A 14,999-nucleotide genomic window follows, 5' to 3' on the forward strand; every position below is an offset into this window, starting at 1 on the left:
TAATTTGCATCTTGGGGGATCCTGCAATCAGCCTTCTATTCATTAGCGCCGCTTCTCTGCCGGCCACTCACGGCTGCCAATCTTCTGGCAGAAGTTTCAATTACAAGACGTCTCCTGCAAGCCTGCATTTAGGCCGCTCGTCAGCCAGCTGATTGGCTGGCAATGCATTGTGGGAGAGAGGGCGGCCAAGAAAGCCAGTCTAATGGCGAGCGATCAAAGGGGGGGGGGGGGGGCGGTCTGAAGAGGACCTTCCAGTCCTCCATGGAGACCCAAATACCACAATTAGCACTTTGGTCTGCAAGATGAATATTTTCATGTCCACTTCCTGTTTGCTTAGTCCTCACACTTTTGTCTGGAAGATGAATATTTTCATGTCCACTTCCTGTCTTCGCACTTTTGTCTGGAAGATTATTATGTCCACTTCCTGTCTGCTTAGTCCTCACACTTGTGTCTGGAAGATGAATATTTTCATGTCCACTTCCTGTTTGCTTAGTCCTCACACTTGTGTCTGGAAGATGAATATTTTCATGTCCACTTCCTGTCTGCTTAGTCCTCACACTTTTGTCTGGAAGATAAATATTTTCATGTCCACTTCCTGTTTGCTTAGTCCTCACACTTTTGTCTGGAAGATGAATATTTTCATGTCCACTTCCTGTTTGCTTAGTCCTCACACTTTTGTCTGGAAGATGAATATTTTCATGTCCACTTCCTGTCTTCGCACTTTTGTCCGGAAGATTATTATGTCCACTTCCTGTCTGCTTAGTCCTCACACTTTTGTCTGGAAGATGAATATTTTCATGTCCACTTCCTGTTTGCTTAGTCCTCACACTTTTGTCTGGAAGATGAATATTTTCATGTTCACTTCCTGTCTTCGCACTTTTGTCTGGAAGATTATTATGTCCACTTCCTGTCTGCTTAGTCCTCACACTTTTGTCTGGAAGATGAATATTTTCATGTCCACTTCCTGTTTGCTTAGTCCTCACACTTTTGTCTGGAAGATGAATATTTCCACTTCCTGTCTGCTTAGTCCTCACTCGGCCATTTGGGGATTGTACTTTAGTGTTTCCTGCATCATCAATAATAAATGCTCCAAAGTGTCTCGGAGGAAATCAACATGTTGACTTGATTTGATAAACAAATTATAATTGGTTATATTTAATCATCTTATGGCACGTGCAATTTGTGTATTCATATCATCAAATGTGATTAAATATTGAAATAATTGTAATAATTAGTTGGAATCGTTGTGAATATTGATGGATTTTTAAATTATTTTGACTGTATATAAAATATTTGAAGATGTTTTTTTCATGACTTTTTATTTGGATTTTTATTTAGAATCTATTTTGTTTGGAGTTTATAAGATTGTGAGTCAATTATTACAATCATTTCAACTCCACATATAAAGTTATTTTTTTTAAAGATTGTTTTATGATTTATCTTGAAAGAAAATTGCACTAGAAAAAATGATGTTTCAAGTACAGTATCCTTGGTGGTACTATATTATTTATTGTTTTTTTTTTTCATTTTATTTTATTTAACGTCATAAATTGTTTTTACAAAAATATATCTAAAAGTATTTGTTATACTTTGTTTTACATTGCGAATTGATTGTTTTAATTGTATATTGATTTAGTAAACATGATATAGTAAGTACAGTGTCCTTGATGGTGCTGTATTATTTATTGTCGTTTCCTCATTTTATTTTAAGTTACTATTTTATGTTATATTGAAGAAAACAATTCTAAAATATTTTTAAAATTGTTTTCATCTAAATCGTTTTGCATTACATTTCTTTTTAAAAAAATCATATATCAATTTAGTGAATATTAAATTGTATGTCCTAATAGTACTGTATTTTTTACTGTTTTGTCATGATGTTGTTTTATGTTAGTCATGTTATGATTGATTTTTTTTTTTACTCTCTTAAAAATGTATTTCAATATAGTTTTTAGATTTTTTTTTTAAACGTAATTGTATATTAATATAGTTTGGATTATATTTTAAGTATGGTGTCCTTGGTGGTACAATATTGTGTACTGTTTTTTATATAAATATATATATATATATATTATTATTATTATGTTTTATTTTTATTTCCAAAAATATATTTTTTTAAATATTTTATATTTCGTTCAACATTTAGATTGTTTTTTGTGTAATTGTATGTTGATTTAGTTCAAATGTTATTATAAGTATGGTGTCCTTGGTGATACTGTATTATTTACTGTTTTTTCATTCCTTTATTTTGACAGGACTCATGTTTGGATTGTTTTGTTTGTTTTTCGTCTTCAAAATATATATATATCTTTTTTAATACATTTTGTTTTACATCCAGATTTGTTTGATAATCGTACATTGATGTATTTAGGATTATATTTTAAGTATGGTTTCCTTAGTGATACTGTATTATTTACTATTGTTTTTCATTGTTTTATTTTGACGTGACTCATGTTGTGATTGTTGTTTTTCCATTTTTTGATTCCAAAATATATTCAAATATTTTTTATAGTATAGTTTTACATCCAGATATGTTGTTTAATTGTACATTGATTTATTTAAGATGATATTTTAAGTGCGCTGTCCTTAGTAATACTGTATTGTTTATTTTTTACAAGACTCATGTTGTGATTGTTTTTTTGTTTTTTATTTCCAAAATATATTTCAAATATTGTTGTTATATTTTTTATCGTATATTGATTTATTTAAGATTATTTTTAAAGCGCGCTGTCCTTAGTGATATTGTATTATTTATTGTTTTTTCATTCTTTTATTTTTACATGACTCATGTTGTGATTGTTTTTTTTGTTTTTTGTTTCCAAAATATATTTCAAATATTCTTTTAATATTTTGTTTCACATTTAGATTTTTTTTTAAATCATATATTAAGTGATTTAAGATTCTATTTTAAGTGTGGTTTCCTTAGTGATGCTGCATTATTTACTGTTTTTTCATTCTTTTATTTTTACATGACTCATGTTGTGACTGTTTTTTTGTTTTTCATTTCCAAAATAAATGTCAAATATTTTTTTTAAATATTTTGTTTCACATTTAGATTTGTTTTTATTGTATATTGATTTATTCTAGGATTATATTTTAAGTATGGGGTCCTGTATTATTTACTGTTTTTTCATTATTCTGTTTTTACATGACTCATGTTGTGATTGATTTTTTTTCTTCTGTTTTTTGTCACCAAAATATATTTCAAACATTTTTTTTATATATATTTCGTTTTGCATGCAGATTTGTTTGTTAATCGTATAATGATTTATTTAGGATTATATTTTAAGTATGGGGTCCTTAGTGATACTGTATTATTTACTGTTTTTTCATTTTTTTATTTTTACATGACCCATGTTGTGATTGTTTTTTTGTTTTTTGTTTCCAAAATATATTTCAAATATTGTTTTAATATATTGTTTCACACATAGATATTTTTTGAATTGTATATTAATTGATTCATGATTATATTTTAAGTGTGGTTTCGTTAGTGATGCTGCATTATTTATTCTTTTTTCATTATTTTATATTTACATTGATCATGTTGTGATTTATTTTTTGTCCGTTTTTTAATTTTTTTTTTGTTGAATTGATGTATTAAAGATGATATTTGAAGTGTGTTATACACATTCTTTACAATATAGCACATGCAGCCTTTTAAAGACGTCTAAATAGAAAAGCTTGATTGCTGCTCTGTATGAACTATAAAGGGAGGAGAGCGCCCTCTGCTGGCCGGGGTCTCCACTCGGTCACCCCACGCTGACCCCCATCTGCCCGCCAATTTCCCCCGCACTTTTCGTCCCTGATGGCGGCCAAAGATCATCTCGTCATCCTTGACAGCACCTTTTCAAAGATCGTCTCGTCATATCCTGACAGCACTTTGTCAAAGATCCTCGCCTCGCACGACAACCTTTGAAACAACACGCGCACGTCGTGGCAATAACATCATTACACGCGTGTCAAAACACTCCTGTCACAATTGCCCAAAGAAAACACGCGCTGCGTGGAATGTGTGGCTGGGTGTTGGCCCACCTTGACACGCACCTGTCACACACGTGCGGCTCGCTGGGTGGCAAAGAGGAGCGATGTCCGCCTCTGACAGGAGCCACAACAACAGCTGGAGGGGAGGAGCTTACGAGGGTGATGTCACTCCTGGCTGAGGTGGGCGGGGCTTGGGCGGCCTGTGGGGACGAGGCGCAGGTGAGAGTGATTACGCAATGGCCTTCATTACACATCTGCTGCGTTGGGGTGGTCCTCCTCGCTCCTCCAGAGTCATGCTAAAGACCGCATCGTTCATGAAGCGCCCAACATCACGATTACGTCATTCACATTCCAACCGACATTCTTTTTCGTCCACATTCTAAATTGATTTGGAATTTTTTTTTTTTTGGAAGATTACATTTTTATGAAGACGTTCTTTTTTTTAAAATGTTTAGAAGAAGTTTCAATTTTAATTAAGTTTTAAGACTATTTTTTTTAGAAGAATAATCTATTTTATTAAAAGATATTTTAAGGCATTTTGAAAACATTTTAATAATTTATTTGTATGAAGACATTTTTAGACTTTTTTTTGGAAGAATCTATTTTTATAAGGAAGTTTAAGCCTTTTTTGCAGAATATTTTTTTACGGAGACGTTTTTAGACCTTTTTTAAAGGATGAATACATTTCTATGAAGAGGTTTTAAAGCATTTTTCTTTTTTGAATGAATCAAGGTATTTAAATATTTAATTTTAGAAGAAGAATACATTTTTATGAAGACGTTAAAATGGATGGATGGATGAATGGGTTTTAAGGGATCTTTTTTTAATAACCAATTTTTATAAGGAAGTGTAAGCTTTTTTTGTAGAATAAATTTTCATGAAGACGTTTTTAGACATTTTTTTAGAAGAATAATCCATTTTTATGATGATGTTTTAAAGCATTTTTTTTAAGAATACATTTTTTAAAGATGTTTTAAGGCATTTAAAAAATGTTTTATCTATTTTTATGAGGACATTTTTTAGACTATTTTTTTAAGAATCAATTTTCATAAGGAAGTTTAAGCCTTTTTTGCAGAATCAATTTTTACGGAGACGTTTTTAGAGATTTTTTTTAGAAGAATACATTTCTCTGAAGGCGTTTTAAGGTTTTTTTGTTGAAAGAATCCATTTTTTATAAGGAGGTATTTAAATATTTTTTTTAGAAGAAGAATCAATTTTTATGAAGACTTTTTAAGACTTTTTTAATTGGAAAAATCAATATTTATGAAGATGTTAGACTTTTTTGAAAAATCTATTTTTATGAAGATGTTAAAATGGATGGATGAATGGGTTTTAAGGGATTTTTTTAATAATCCATTTTTATAAGGAAGTTTAAGCCTTTTTTGCAGAATACATTTTCATGAAGACGTTTTTAGACATTTTTTTAGAAGAATAATCAATTTTTATGATGACGTTTTAAAGCATTTTTTTTAAGAATAAATTTTTTAAAGATGTTTTAAGGCATTTAAAAAATGTTTTATCTATTTTTATGAGGACATTTTTTAGACTATTTTTTTAAGAATCAATTTTCATAAGGAAGTTTAAGCCTTTTTTGCAGAATCTATTTTTACGGAGACGTTTTTAGAGATTTTTTTTAGAAGAATACATTTCTCTGAAGGCGTTTTAAGGTTTTTTTGTTGAAAGAATCCATTTTTTATAAGGAGGTATTTAAATATTTTTTTAGAAGAAGAATCAATTTTTATGAAGACTTTTTAAGACTTCTTTAATTGGAAAAATCAATTTTTATGAAGATGTTAAAATGGATGGATGAATGGGTTTTAAGGGATTTTTTTAATAATCAATTTTTATAAGGAAGTTTAAGCCTTTTTTGCAGAATACATTTTCATGAAGACATTTTTAGACATTTTTTTAGAAGAATAATCAATTTTTATGATGACGTTTTAAAGCATTTTTTTTAAAGAATACATTTTTTAAAGATGTTTTAAGGCATTTAAAAAATGTTTTATCTATTTTTATGAGGACATTTTTTAGACTATTTTTTTAAGAATCATTTTTCATAAGGAAGTTTAAGCCTTTTTTGCAGAATCAATTTTTACGGAGACGTTTTTAGAGATTTTTTTTAGAAGAATACATTTCTCTGAAGGCGTTTTAAGGTTTTTTGTTGAAAGAATCCATTTTTTATAAGGAGGTATTGAAATATTTTTGTTAGAAGAAGAATCAATTTTTATGAAGACTTTTTAAGAGTTTTTTTTTTAATTTGAAGATTAAATTTTTATGAAGACGTTTTTAGACTTTTTTGAAAAATAAATTTTTATGAAGACGTTTTTAAAAAACATTTTTTAGAAGAAGAATCAATATTAATAAAGAAGTTGTAAGGCATTTTTTTGGAGGAAACTATTTTTATGAAGACGTTTTAAGACTATTTTTTAGGAGAAGAATCAACTTTAATGAAGACATTTTAAGGTATTTTTTTTAGAAGAATCCATTTTTATGATGACGTTTTAAGGCATTTTGAAAACTTTTTGAAGAATTTATTTTTATGAAGACATTTTTAGACTTTTTTTTGAAGAATCAATTTTTCTAAGGAAGTTTAAGCCTTTTTTTGCAAAAACATTTTTTACATAGACGTTTTTAGACATTTTTTAGAAGAAGAATACATTTCTATGAAGACGTTTTAAGGCTTTTATTTTGAAAGAATCCATTTTTTTATAATGAAGTATTTAAACAAAATTTTTTAGAAGAAGAATCAATTTTTATGGAGACTTTTTTTTTTAAATTGAAATAAAACATTTTTATGAAGACATTTTTAGACTTTTGAAAAATAAATTTTTATGAAACCATTTTAAGGGATTTTGTTTTTTGAATAATCAATTTTTATAAGGAAGGTTGAGCCTTTTTTGCAGAATTAATTTTTATGAAGACGTTTTTAGACATTTTTTAGAAGAAGAATACATTTTTATGAGGAAGGTTTAAGGCATTTTTTTGAAGGATCATTTTTTAAGACGTTTTAAGGCATTTTGAAAACATTTTCCAAAGAATTTTTTTTTTGAAGACATTTTTAGACTTTTTTTTGGAAGAATCCATTTTTCTAAGGAAGTTTAAGCCTTTTTTGCGGAATACATTTTTACATAGACGTTTTTAGACATTTTTTTAGAAGAAGAATACATTTCTATGAAGATGTTTTAAGATATTTTTTTTTTGAAGACGTTTATGAAGACGTTTTTAAAAATTTTTGAAAAAATCTATTTTTATGAAAACATTTTAAGGGATTTTTTTTTAAAATAATCAATTGTTATAAGGAAGGTTAAGCCTTTTTTGCAGAATACATTTTTAATATGTCCTTAAAAACAAGAAAACACTCCTGTCATATTTAAGGATCTTTGATTAGTGTTTTTGTAGCAAGTCACGAAAAACAGCAAAGTGCTCCTGTCTTATAGAGGATCTTTGACTAGTATTTCTGCGGTTAATCATGAAAAACAACAGAATGCTCCTGTCACATATAAGATCTTTGACTGTCACTTTTACAGTAAGACCTTAAAGAAAAAAAATACAGAGCGCTCCTGGCACACTTGAGGATCTTTGACTATGCATTTTTGCTCTGGGTCCTAAAAACACTGCAAGTTGGCATGAAGTAGGTCCTGGAAAAACACCAGTGCTCCTGTTATATAGAGGATCTTTGACTAGCATTTATGCAGCAGGTCATTAAAAACAACAGAACACTCTTGTCATATTTGAGGATCTTTGATATTTGTAGTAGGTCACTGTCATCTAAAGGATATTTGACTAGCATTTGCACAAAATGTCCTTAAAAACAACAGAACCCTCCTTTCATATAGAGGATCTTTGACTAGAATTTATGCAGCAGGTCATTAAAAACAAGAAAACACTCCTGTCATATTTGAGGATCTTTGATTGGTGTTTTTGTAGCAGGTCCCTAAAAATAGACAAGTGCTTCTGTCATATAAAGGATCTTTGACTGATATTCTTTTAAAATAAATCCTTAAAAACAATAGAACACTCCTGTCATATTTAAAGATCTTTGATTAGTGTTTCTGCAGGTTTTGAAAACATCAAAGTGTTCTTGTCATATCAAGGATCTTTGACTATATTTTTGTATTAGGTCCTTAAAAACAAGAAAACACTCCTGTCATATTCAAGGATCTTTGATTAGCGTTTTTGTAGCAAGTCCCGAAAAACAGAAAAGTGCTCTTGTCTTATAGAGGATCTTTGACTAGTATATTTGCTGTTAATCATGAAAAACAACAGAATGCTCCTGTCACATAGAAGATCTTTGACTGTCACTTTTGCAGTAAGACCTTAAAGAAAAAAAATACAGACCGCTCCTGTCATATTTGAGGATCTTTGACTATGTATTTTTGCACTGGGTCTTAAAAACACTGCAAGTTGGCATGAAGTAGGTCCTGGAAAAACACCAGTGCTCCTGTTATATAGAGGATCTTTGACTAGCATTTATGCAGCAGGTCATTAAAAACAACAGAACACTCTTGTCATATTTGAGGATCTTTGATATTTGTAGTAGGTCACTGTCATCTAAAGGATATTTGACTAGCATTTGCACAAAATGTCCTTAAAACAACAGAACCCTCCTTTCATATAGAGGATCTTTGACTAGAATTTATGCAGCAGGTCATTAAAAACAAGAAAACACTCCTGTCATATTTGAGGATCTTTGATTGGTGTTTTTGTAGCAGGTCCCTAAAAATAGACAAATGCTTCCGTCATATAAAGGATCTTTGACTAAATTTTTTTTTAAATAAATCCTTAAAAACAATAGAACACTCCTGTCATATTTAAAGATCTTTGATTGGTGTTTCTGCAGGTTTTGAAAACATCAAAGTGTTCTTGTCATATCAAGGATCTTTGACTATATTTTTTGTATTAGGTCCTTAAAAACAAGAAAACACTCCTGTCATATTCAAGGATCTTTGATTAGCGTTTTTGTAGCAAGTCACAAAAAACAGCAAAGTGCTCTTGTCTTATAGAGGATCTTTGACTAGTATGTTTGCTGTTAATCATGAAAAACAACAGAATGCTCCTGTCACATAGAAGATCTTTGACTGTCACTTTTGCAGTAAGACCTTAAAGAAAAAAAATACAGACCGCTCCTGTCATATTTGAGCATCTTTGACTATGTATTTTTGCACTGGGTCTTAAAAACACTGCAAGTTGGCATGAAGTAGGTCCTGGAAAAACACCAGTGCTCCTGTTATATAGAGGATCTTTGACTGGCATTTATGCAGCAGGTCATTAAAAACAACAGAACACTCTTGTCATATTTGAGGATCTTTGATATTTGTAGTAGGTCACTGTCATCTAAAGGATATTTGACTAGCATTTGCACAAAATGTCCTTAAAAACAACAGAACCCTCCTTTCATATAGAGGATCTTTGACTAGCATTTATTCAGCAGGTCATTAAAAACAAGAAAACACTCCTGTCATATTTGAGGATCTTTGATTAGTGTTTTTGTAGCAGGTCCCTAAAAATAGACAAGTGCTTCTGTCATATAAAGGATCTTTGACTGATATTCTTTTAAAATAAATCCTTAAAAACAATATAACACTCCTGTCATATTTAAAGATCTTTGATTAGTGTTTCTGCAGGTTTTGAAAACATCAAAGTGTTCTTGTCATATCAAGGATCTTTGACTATATTTTTTGTATTAGGTCCTTAAAAACAAGAAAACACTCCTGTCATATTCAAGGATCTTTGATTAGCGTTTTTGTAGCAAGTCCCGAAAAACAGAAAATTACTCTTGTCTTACAGAGGATCTTTGACTGGTATGTTTGCTGTGAATCATGAAAAACAACAGAATGCTCCTGTCACATAGAAGATCTTTGACTGTCACTTTTGCAGTAAGACCTTAAAGAAAAAAAAAATACAGAGCGCTCCTGTCATATTTGAGGATCTTTGACTACGTATTTTTGTATTGGGTCTTAAAAACACTGCAGGTTGGCATGAAGTAGGTCCTGGAAAAACACCAGTGCTCCTGTTATATAGAGGATCTTTGACTAGCATTTATGCAGCAGGTCATTAAAAACAACAGAACACTCTTGTCATATTTGAGGATCTTTGATATTTGTAGTAGGTCACTGTCATCTAAAGGATATTTGACTAGCATTTGCACAAAAGGTCCTTAAAAACAACGGAACCCTCCTTTCATATAGAGGATCTTTGACTAGCATTTATGCAGCAGGTCATTAAAAACAAGAAAACACTCCTGTAATATTTGAGGATCTTTGATTAGTGTTTTTGTAGCAGGTCCCTAAAAATAGACAAGTGCTTCTGTCATATAAAGGATCTTTGACTGATATTCTTTTAAAATAAATCCTTAAAAACAATAGAACACTCCTGTCATATTTAAAGATCTTTGATTAGTGTTTCTGCAGGTTTTGAAAACATCAAAGTGTTCTTGTCATATCAAGGATCTTTGACTATATTTTTTGTATTAGGTCCTTAAAAACAAGAAAACACTCCTGTCATATTCAAGGATCTTTGATTAGCGTTTTTGTAGCAAGTCACGAAAAACAGAAAATTGCTCTTGTCTTACAGAGGATCTTTGACTGGTATGTTTGCTGTGAATCATGAAAAACAACAGAATGCTCCTGTCACATAGAAGATCTTTGACTGTCACTTTTGCAGTAAGACCTTAAAGAAAAAAAAATACAGAGCGCTCCTGTCACATTTGAGGATCTTTGACTACGTATTTTTGTATTGGGTCTTAAAAACACTGCAAGTTGGCATGAAGTAGGTCCTGGAAAAACACCAGTGCTCCTGTTATATAGAGGATCTTTGACTGGCATTTATGCAGCAGGTCATTAAAAACAACAGAACACTCTTGTCATATTTGAGGATCTTTGATGTTTGTAGTAGGTCACTGTCATCTAAAGGATATTTGACTAGCATTTGCACAACAGGTCCTTAAAAACAACAGAACCCTCCTTTCATATAGAGGATCTTTGACTAGAATTTATGCAGCAGGTCATTAAAAACAAGAAAACACTCCTGTCATATTTGAGGATCTTTGATTGGTGTTTTTGTAGCAGGTCCCTAAAAATAGACAAGTGCTTCTGTCATATAAAGGATCTTTGACTGATATTCTTTTAAAATAAATCCTTAAAAACAATAGAACACTCCTGTCATATTTAAAGATCTTTGATTAGTGTTTCTGCAGGTTTTGAAAACATCAAAGTGTTCTTGTCATATCAAGGATCTTTGACTATATTTTTTGTATTAGGTCCTTAAAAACAAGAAAACACTCCTGTCATATTCAAGGATCTTTGATTAGCGTTTTTGTAGCAAGTCCCGAAAAACAGAAAAGTGCTCTTGTCTTATAGAGGATCTTTGACTAGTATATTTGCTGTGAATCATGAAAAACAACAGAATGCTCCTGTCACATAGAAGATCTTTGACTGTCACTTTTGCAGTAAGACCTTAAAGAAAAAAAATACAGAGCGCTCCTGTCATATTTGAGGATCTTTGACTATGTATTTTTGCACTGGGTCTTAAAAACACTGCAAGTTGGCATGAAGTAGGTCCTGGAAAAATACCAGTGCTCCTGTTATATAGAGGATCTTTGACTAGCATTTATGCAGCAGGTCATTAAAAACAACAGAACACTCTTGTCATATTTGAGGATCTTTGATATTTGTAGTAGGTCACTGTCATCTAAAGGATATTTGACTAGCATTTGCACAACAGGTCCTTAAAAACAACAGAACCCTCCTTTCATATAGAGGATCTTTGACTAGCATTTATTCAGCAGGTCATTAAAAACAAGAAAACACTCCTGTCATATTTGAGGATCTTTCATTAGTGTTTTTGTAGCAGGTCCCTAAAAATAGACAAGTGCTTCTGTCATATAAAGGATCTTTGACTGATATTCTTTTAAAATAAATCCTTAAAAACAATAGAACACTCCTGTCATATTTAAAGATCTTTGATTAGTGTTTCTGCAGGTTTTGAAAACATCAAAGTGTTCTTGTCATATCAAGGATCTTTGACTATATTTTTTGTATTAGGTCCTTAAAAACAAGAAAACACTCCTGTCATATTCAAGGATCTTTGATTAGCGTTTTTGTAGCAAGTCACGAAAAACAGAAAAGTGCTCTTGTCTTACAGAGGATCTTTGACTGGTATGTTTGCTGTGAATCATGAAAAACAACAGAATGCTCCTGTCACATAGAAGATCTTTGACTGTCACTTTTGCAGTAAGACCTTAAAGAAAAAAAATACAGACTGCTCCTGTCATATTTGAGGATCTTTGACTATGTATTTTTGCACTGGGTCTTAAAAACACTGCAAGTTGGCATGAAGTAGGTCCTGGAAAAACACCAGTGCTCCTGTTATATAGAGGATCTTTGACTAGCATTTATGCAGCGGGTCATTAAAAACAACAGAACACTCTTGTCATATTTGAGGATCTTTGATATTTGTAGTAGGTCACTGTCATCTAAAGGATATTTGACTAGCATTTGCACAAAATGTCCTTAAAAACAACAGAACCCTCCTTTCATATAGAGGATCTTTGACTAGAATTTATGCAGCAGGTCATTAAAAACAAGAAACACTCCTGTCATATTTGAGGATCTTTGATTGGTGTTTTTGTAGCAGGTCCCTAAAAATAGACAAGTGCTTCTGTCATATAAAGGATCTTTGACTGATATTCTTTTAAAATAAATCCTTAAAAACAATAGAACACTCCTGTCATATTTAAAGATCTTTGATTAGTGTTTCTGCAGGTTTTGAAAACATCAAAGTGTTCTTGTCATATCAAGGATCTTTGACTATATTTTTTGTATTAGGTCCTTAAAAACAAGAAAACACTCCTGTCATATTCAAGGATCTTTGATTAGCGTTTTTGTAGCAAGTCCCGAAAAACAGAAAAGTGCTCTTGTCTTATAGAGGATCTTTGACTAGTATATTTGCTGTTAATCATGAAAAACAACAGAATGCTCCTGTCACATAGAAGATCTTTGACTGTCACTTTTGCAGTAAGACCTTAAAGAAAAAAAATACAGAGCGCTCCTGTCATATTTGAGGATCTTTGACTATGTATTTTTGCACTGGGTCTTAAAAACACTGCAAGTTGGCATGAAGTAGGTCCTGGAAAAACACCAGTGCTCCTGTTATATAGAGGATCTTTGACTAGCATTTATGCAGCAGGTCATTAAAAACAACAGAACACTCTTGTCATATTTGAGGATCTTTGATATTTGTAGTAGGTCACTGTCATCTAAAGGATATTTGACTAGCATTTGCACAAAAGGTCCTTAAAAACAACGGAACCCTCCTTTCATATAGAGGATCTTTGACTAGCATTTATGCAGCAGGTCATTAAAAACAAGAAAACACTCCTGTCATATTTGAGGATCTTTGATTGGTGTTTTTGTAGCAGGTCCCTAAAAATAGACAAATGCTTCCGTCATATAAAGGATCTTTGACTAAATTTTTTTTTAAATAAATCCTTAAAAACAATATAACACTCCTGTCATATTTAAAGATCTTTGATTGGTGTTTCTGCAGGTTTTGAAAACATCAAAGTGTTCTTGTCATATCAAGGATCTTTGACTATATTTTTTGTATTAGGTCCTTAAAAACAAGAAAACACTCCTGTCATATTCAAGGATCTTTGATTAGCGTTTTTGTAGCAAGTCACAAAAAACAGCAAAGTGCTCCTGTCTTATAGAGGATCTTTGACTAGTATGTTTGCTGTTAATCATGAAAAACAACAGAATGCTCCTGTCACATAGAAGATCTTTGACTGTCACTTTTGCAGTAAGACCTTAAAGAAAAAAAATACAGACTGCTCCTGTCATATTTGAGGATCTTTGACTATGTATTTTTGCACTGGGTCTTAAAAACACTGCAAGTTGGCATGAAGTAGGTCCTGGAAAAACACCAGTGCTCCTGTTATATAGAGGATCTTTGACTAGCATTCATGCAGCGGGTTATTAAAAAGAACAGAACGCTTCTGTCGTATTTGAGGATCTTTGATTTTTAAAGAAGGTCACTGTCATATAAAGGATCTTTGACTACCGATTTTGCAGTCGGCCCTTAAAAAGAGCTGAGTGCTTCTGTCGTATAGAGGATCTTTGACGTGTGTTTCACAGTTGTGCAGTGAACATAATCTCTTATTGTGAAAAGAATGTTATTTGAAGATGAATTTCCTGCAGATTTAATGCCTGATTGTGTTGTTGTGTTGTGTTGTGTTGTGTTGTGTCAGTCAATCAGGCGAGGCCATGCACCTTCTGAGCTTGAGTACTAGCGCCTATTAGCCAAATGTGTTTATTCAGCGTTAGCCTGACATGATCCCTAAAGAGCTAATGGCTGAAAAATGGCTTCTTTCCTGCAACTTGCACTTTGTAATAATTGCTGACACGTGAGAGCGAGCGCCTGCAGAGATGACATCATCATGTCGCTCAGCCAGACAAGATGATGTCACCTCACATTACGTCACTCTTTTTTTTCATTTTTTTTTTCATGGCTTTGAAACCTGCAGGTGAAAACTTTTTAAAGCAGGAAATTCATCTTCAAATAACATTCCTTTCACAATAAGAGAGGATTTTTACTGCACAACTGGGAAATAACACACGTCAAAGATCCTCTATAAGACAGAAGCACTCAGCTATTTTTAAGGGCCTACTGCAAAATTGATAGTCAAAGATCCTTTAGATGAAAGTGACCTGTTGCAAAAATCAAAGATCCTCAAATATGACAGGAGTGTTCTGTTGTTTTTAATGACCTGCTGCATAAATGCTAGTCAAAGATCCTCTATGTAACAGGACCTACTTCATGCCAACCTGCAGTGTTTTTAAGACCCAGTGCAAAAATACATAGTCAAAGATCCTTTATATGCCAAGAGCATGTTGATGTTTTTTAAAACCTGCAAAAACATTCATCAAAGATCTTTAAATATGACAGGAGCGTTTACTTGTTTTCAAGGATAAACCACAAAAATACTAGTCAAAGATCCTCTATAACTCTATAACAGGACC

This window comes from Nerophis lumbriciformis, linkage group LG11 (assembly GCF_033978685.3).
Source record: "Nerophis lumbriciformis linkage group LG11, RoL_Nlum_v2.1, whole genome shotgun sequence".
In the NCBI taxonomy this organism is placed as follows: domain Eukaryota; kingdom Metazoa; phylum Chordata; class Actinopteri; order Syngnathiformes; family Syngnathidae; genus Nerophis; species Nerophis lumbriciformis.